This window comes from Pseudorca crassidens, chromosome 2, assembly GCF_039906515.1.
Source record: "Pseudorca crassidens isolate mPseCra1 chromosome 2, mPseCra1.hap1, whole genome shotgun sequence".
In the NCBI taxonomy this organism is placed as follows: domain Eukaryota; kingdom Metazoa; phylum Chordata; class Mammalia; order Artiodactyla; family Delphinidae; genus Pseudorca; species Pseudorca crassidens.
The window spans coordinates 73,999,029-74,005,050 of record NC_090297.1 but is presented as its reverse complement, the minus strand read 5'-3'; the positions used below and the strand labels follow the sequence as shown (position 1 = coordinate 74,005,050).

The window sequence follows — 6,022 nt, the reverse complement described above, 5'->3', positions numbered from 1 at the left end:
ATGCTTAACAGCATCAATCCAGGCCTCCTGATCGCTTAGGCCAAAGGCAAACAGGAGAATTACCTTGGTTTCTGAAGTTGTCGCCATGGCATGTTCATTTTCTCGCCTTGATCTTTCATTCAGGAATGGGGATATGTGTGTGTAAATTGGAAGGGGGCACTCCTCTCTCCCTTGTTCTTCAGTGTTAATATTTCTTGTCCTTCTCTCATACTATTTTGGTTTCAAAGTGCTCTCAGGAACCTCCTTAAAATACCAAACCTGTTTTTCCTTTCTTGAGTAAATTTCTTGGCTTCACTTAAAAAAAAATCTATCCAAGTACATCTTGTGTTTATAACTCAACTCATATGCCTGCGATTTCTCCATCTGATCTCTTTCCTTTCTCTGGCCTCTCATCTTCCCTGGAGAATTTTAGGCTGCCGTGGAACAGGGGAGGAGCCTGCATGACCCCGGCTACGGGTGTAGCAGGCATACATTTTCTTTGCGCATATTTTGATCAGTGAGTGTGGGACTTTTTTGCATAAACGTCTAGTTCACAAGTGCCTTTTCTTAGTCTTTCCGCTGTCTTCCGCCTAGGTCCATTTCTTGCCCTAATTTTACATGAACTTTCTCCTTGGCATTCTCTTCTCCCGGCGCTTGAACCTCCCTTCCCCTAGGCCTGACCTAATTCTGGGTGCCGGCTGTTGTTTGGTTTATTTCCCCACTTTTGCAAGCGCACGTGGCTTTTCTGGGCGCTTCACCTTTGATCCTAGGGTGGGTGCTGGGGTTCACTGGGGCTCGGAACACGTGCTTTAAAACAGACACGACTTCCCCACCCCGCCCCCAGCCCCACGAAGCTTTGGGCCCCGAGCTCCGCGGGAGTGAGGAGGGGGTGGGGAGCAGGGCCCGGCAGGGTGAATCACAGGGCGTAACAGGTGCCGCAGCTGCAGCTGCGCCAGCATCCCGCTTGGGCTCTAGGGATAAGGTTTTCTTTTTCTCCGGGTTTTTTTGGAGGTGGGGAGGAGACTCAGGGGCCCCCACCGGACCAATGCAGGCCGCGGTTGTTCATCGCCTAGCAACTGGCGGAGCCAATGGGAGGAGGCTGGCCTGCGGCGCCGAAGACGCGGGGGCGGGGTGGGAACCTTGCAAACCTGCAGAGCCCGGGAGGCTGTAGCGAGGGGAGAGGCGGAGCCCGGCCGGAGGCGGGGAAGGCGGGAGCTGGAGGTGGAGGCGGGGCCGCCGGCCCGGGCGCTGCGTGCCGCGGCGCCTGTGCGGGCCCTCGGGGCTGCGCGAGCAGGTCTAGGACGCTGATCGGTGCGTCTCCGCCGCACCCGGGGGCCGTGACGGTGAGAGCCTCGCCCCGCGCTGGGGATTGTGACGCGCTCGCCCGGGGAGGGGCGACGGCGCCGGCGGGGACTGGGGCCTGGGTCCTGGGGCAGGCGGGCGGGGGGGTGGGCGCCGGCGGGGGGCGGGCGGGAGGGCGCGGAGGTGAGCACCGGCACCTGGCGCGGCGCCCCGCTTCTCTGCGGGAGGCTCGGCGCGGCCGTTGGGGCCGTTGGAGGAGGAAGGCGAGCGGTGACCCCCGGCCGCGCCTGGAGGAGGAGGTGGGAGGTAGGTGCCAGCTCGGGGACAGCTCCCGCTGGCGGTCGCAGCGCTAAGCCCCAAATCCTATCGGGGATGGAGAGAGGGTGGCGCTTGGCGTGGGATGACGAGCGACGCGGGGACGTGGGGGAGGAGGGGATGGCCAGTTTGGGGCTGAGGTGTCCGCTTAGCAGAGGCTGCGGGACTCGCGGGCTTGGGGGATTGTTAGCTCGAGCCGCAGGGGACAACCGTTAGAATGAGTTGCTGGTGGCCCGTGGCCACTGCAGAGGAAGAGAACCCCGCCAGCGGTCTAGTTAAAAGACCTGGGGAAGAATTTACATCATCTACAGGCAGGCATGTGTGAGAATATTTTGGTGTAGAATTTTGTGGTAAAGTACAGTAAACTGAATTGTGAGCTCCCCGCTCTCTTTCGAGCCTATGCTGATCGCCCAGTTATGCAAGTCACTTGGGCCCAGGAAATGGAATCTGCTAAATAATTTGTTCTCAGCACGTTTATATAATGTGGGGATCTTTAAGTTATTACCCCATTTCAAGGTCCGTAGTTGTGATTGCCAAGTTACCATTACTTGCAACGGGGATAATAGTTTTTGTTGAATCTGAGACTATTGACATATCCCTTTTCTGGACCCCATAATGGGGTGACGATTAGAAGAGGCACTCCTCCCAAGGGTGGTTCGGTGTAAGAGGGGCTGCCTGGAATTCGAAATTGCTGGGCTCCCCTAACAGTTCAGATTAGAGTCTAGATCTAGAGTTGGCTGTGATTGATGGGAGCCTTGGAATCCTTCATGACTCAGGAGGGATTGGTTTACTGTTTAAGTAGGAGAAAATTCTGGTAGCCTTGATCCTGAACTGAAAAGGTAGGTATGACTTGACACATTTAGGGGACTGAGCAAAATTTGAAAAAATTAGAGATCTGGACAGAGAAAAAAAAAATGCCTTTAAAGTTTAGGTCAAGCTATCTCGAAATTTAGGAGTTTGAGGTAGATTTATGAATTTGGATTCAGTCAGCAAAACTTAATCCATCAAATCTCCTGTCCTAGAGCTATCATAACCTACAGGTCTAGGGAGCTTTGGTTATTCATTCAAATTAAACAAGTAAAAGCTAGTAACTAGTTTGATGCTCTCTTCTGCCTGCTGTCAGTGAAAGTTTCTCAAACAAAATGGTTCTGTGAAGAGAGGATGAGGAACTGATAGTTAAAATGAAGGCTCTTTTGGTGGCTTGCTGGACCCCTTCAGCCAAGTCATTTTATATCCTTCCTTCCCCCATCTGTACAATGAAGATAATAAAGGCCCAGGATTAAGTAACATGGGTGAAGCAGCTTGAAGATAACTGTGAAGAGTTAGTTATTCTAGGATGAAATGTGAAGATCTCCTCCTAACACATTGCGCCTTGTGACAGGACTTGTTAAAGCACATTGCGTTCCAGACGTGCTGAGGCAGTGTATGAGAAAAAGAAAATGTTAACAGTTCAGATGATTTGCCTAAGGCCTCAAGGCTGACACGTTATATTCTTGGGCTGTCTGGAAACCTGACATAGCTTCTCTTTGACCAAGCTAGCTGTGACTCAGGTTTTATAAAGGTAAATATTTGAGTGCCTTCAATGTGGTATGCACCTAGAGATAAAAAGATGAAAAAGATGCTGCCCCAGAATTGTGTCATTTTAATTCATTTCACACACTTAAATTGGAGCACTTCCAAAGCCTTTTAAGTGATGTTTTTTCATATCTTTTACCAATAGTTGTAAACATGCCTTATTGGTTTGACTGGGTCATAAAGAGGTTTTGGTAGTCCTTGGGTCTCTTTTGTATGTTTGGTGATGGTGCTCATGATTAGCTGGTGATGAAGGTACAAGTTATCTTGAATTCACAAGTTTTGGGGATGAGACAGAATAGAAAAGTGCACCATTCATTATCAGTAGTGGAAAGCTACCTAAAATCTTTACTTTTGATAATTGATCAGTATTATGATCAGTATTATATAGTTCCTGCAGATTTACTGAATTATGCTTCAATGATTTACTCTTTTAATAAACATTTATTAAACACTTACTTGCCAGATCTGAGGATGAAAAATATCAGTGTTGCCTTGTGGAGTTTGTTTTTAGGAAATGTACAGTATAGTAAGGGAGAGAGCGAAAATGAAAATTGCGAATATGAGAAGGCTTTAAAAAAGAATTTCAGGACTTCCCTGGTGGCGCAGTGGTTAAGAATCCGCATGCCAATGCAGGGGACACGGGTTTGAGCCCTGGTCCGGGAGGATCCCACATGCCGTGGAGCAACTACGCCCGTGCGCCACAACTACTGAGCCCTTGTGCCACAGCTAGTGAAGCCCGTGCGCCTAGAGTCCGTGCTCCACAACAAGAGAAGCCACCGCAATGAGAAGCCCGCACACCGCAACAAAGAGTAGCCCCTGCTAACTGCACCTAGAGAAAACCCGCGTGCAGCAATGAAGACCCGACACAGCCAAAATAAATTTATTTTTTTTTAAAGTAATGATGATTAAAAAAAAGAATTTCAGTTGTCTTGTTGGAGGAGGAGACGTTCACCCGATGAACATGTATGTTGCAATGGACCATTGAAGAAGTATAGGTGGTTTGGTAGTTGGGACCAGGTAGAGTGGGTTAAGGTTAAGGTTGGAGAGCAGGGCTATGACCTTTGACTAGTAGGTGATAGGGAATCTTTAAAAGGTTTTATCCAGGGGAATTATATTTGATTTTTACTTCAGAAGGGTATTTCTACCAAAATCAGTAAATTGCGTGGTCCATAGACGATCCAAGTAATATCTGAGGCAGAACAGTTCTACACAGCGATTAAAAACTTTAATAATATGTTATTGAAGCCCCCAGAATCTTCAGAAAAGTAAAAATGATTATTCATACAACCAACCTTTACTGAGAATCTTTCTTTTTATAATTGTGGTATAATTGACATGTAACGGTGTATTAGTTTCAGGTGTACAACATAATTTGATATTTGTGTATACTGCGAAATGGTTACTGCAGTTAAGTCTAGTATCTTCTACTTTTAAGATTGAGGGAATAGAGATACAAAGACAAATAAGACACACTCCCATTTTCAAGTAACTTGCAGTTCAGTAGGAGAAATGACACAGTTGTAATGCAGTGCTGAATCTGAGTGTCATAAGAGACATAAAAATGTCAAGTCTTAGCAATGTATGATTCTGAGATGAGAGAAGACACAAATTCTTTCAAATTGAAAATAAGTTCTTGAATAGATATTAAACTTTGGCCGGTTAAACAGTCAGTACAGTCTTAACTATAACATTTACGGTTCTCATCTATTAACCCTCACTTCACACATTGCCCACCCTCCCTTTTACTCTTTTGTGTGAAATTTTGGGCTTGACTACCATACTGCTAGCTATGAGACCTCAGCAAGTACCGTATCTTCTCTGTGCCTTAGTTGTCTCATTTGTAAATTAGGAATAGTAATACCTACTTCATAGGTTTGCAAGGATTGAATAAGAAAACATGTTAATATCCAGAATGGTGCATGGAAAAACACTTTACATCTTTTGAGCACTTAATATTTCTATTTGACATAAAAATGCTGTAATTGAATAAGAACTAACTTAAAGACAGGATTTTTTTTTTTTAAGAGTCACACATGGATCTATCCCTGAGTATCAGGCAAAGCCTCTACATTCAGAAAAGCTAAATATATTCTGTTAAACTCTGCTTCTCGAACAAGTGACCTTTGTTTATTATCTCCTTTTCTTATTTGCTGATCACTTTTCTGAAATCCGATTTCCATTTTTACCCCTCAGCTTTGTCATACAGTCACTAATTACCAAATCCAATGTAATGTTCTATTTAGCTCTTGCCCTTTTTATGGCATTTGTTGCTGTTCATCACTTCCTCCTCTTTAAAACTATTTTCCTTGGCTTTCCTAAAACTCCCCCCACCCCTGGATTTTTATCTCCTACATGTAGGTCACCTGCACTCAGCTGTTACATGTTGATGTTCTTTAGGGTTCTTTCTGCTGCCCCTCTTTTTCTGTATAGATTCAGCTATCACATGTATGCTGATGACTCCTAAATCTGCCCTGATGTCTTGATCTCCAGGCCCTAGAGTTTACCTCCATTTGAATGTCTCATAAGGGCATATATAAGCCCAGTGAGTTCTACATGGAGCTCTATATCTCCACTCACTTAACCAAACCCACTGGTAACCTCAGTCCTCTGTTCTCTTTACCTGTGTGACACTGTTATCTGTCTAGTACTAAAGACAGATTTTTACATGAGAGAATAAATGCCTCCCTTTTGTATACTTGTCACCATGTTTGTCGGCCCAACTTCTGAAGTATTTCATATCCATCCTTCATTGTCCTCATTGTCACTGGCTAAGTTAGCCAGCCAACCCCTGACCATTAATTGCTCTGTGCCATAATATTTTGGGGCCAGACCTGCTGAAAATGGGACCTAT

The 6,022-nt window shown here is 46.0% G+C and overlaps 1 protein-coding gene across 13 annotated transcripts in view; it reads left to right on the top strand.

Annotated features, from left to right (window-relative positions):
• Positions 1-1,163: 1,163 nt before the first annotated feature.
• SSX2IP (SSX family member 2 interacting protein) overlaps positions 1,164-6,022 on the top strand; it is a 41,240-nt gene continuing 36,381 nt past the window's right edge. For 9 of the 13 annotated variants that reach the window (XM_067726736.1, XM_067726731.1, XM_067726735.1 and 6 more), the window contains exon 1: positions 1,164-1,322. The gene's annotated coding sequence lies outside the window, so the exon portion shown is untranslated. Of the gene's footprint in view, positions 1,323-1,475; positions 1,588-6,022 lie in introns of those variants that run through there. The other 4 variants (XM_067726726.1, XM_067726725.1, XM_067726732.1 and 1 more) reach the window with 3 other exon arrangements.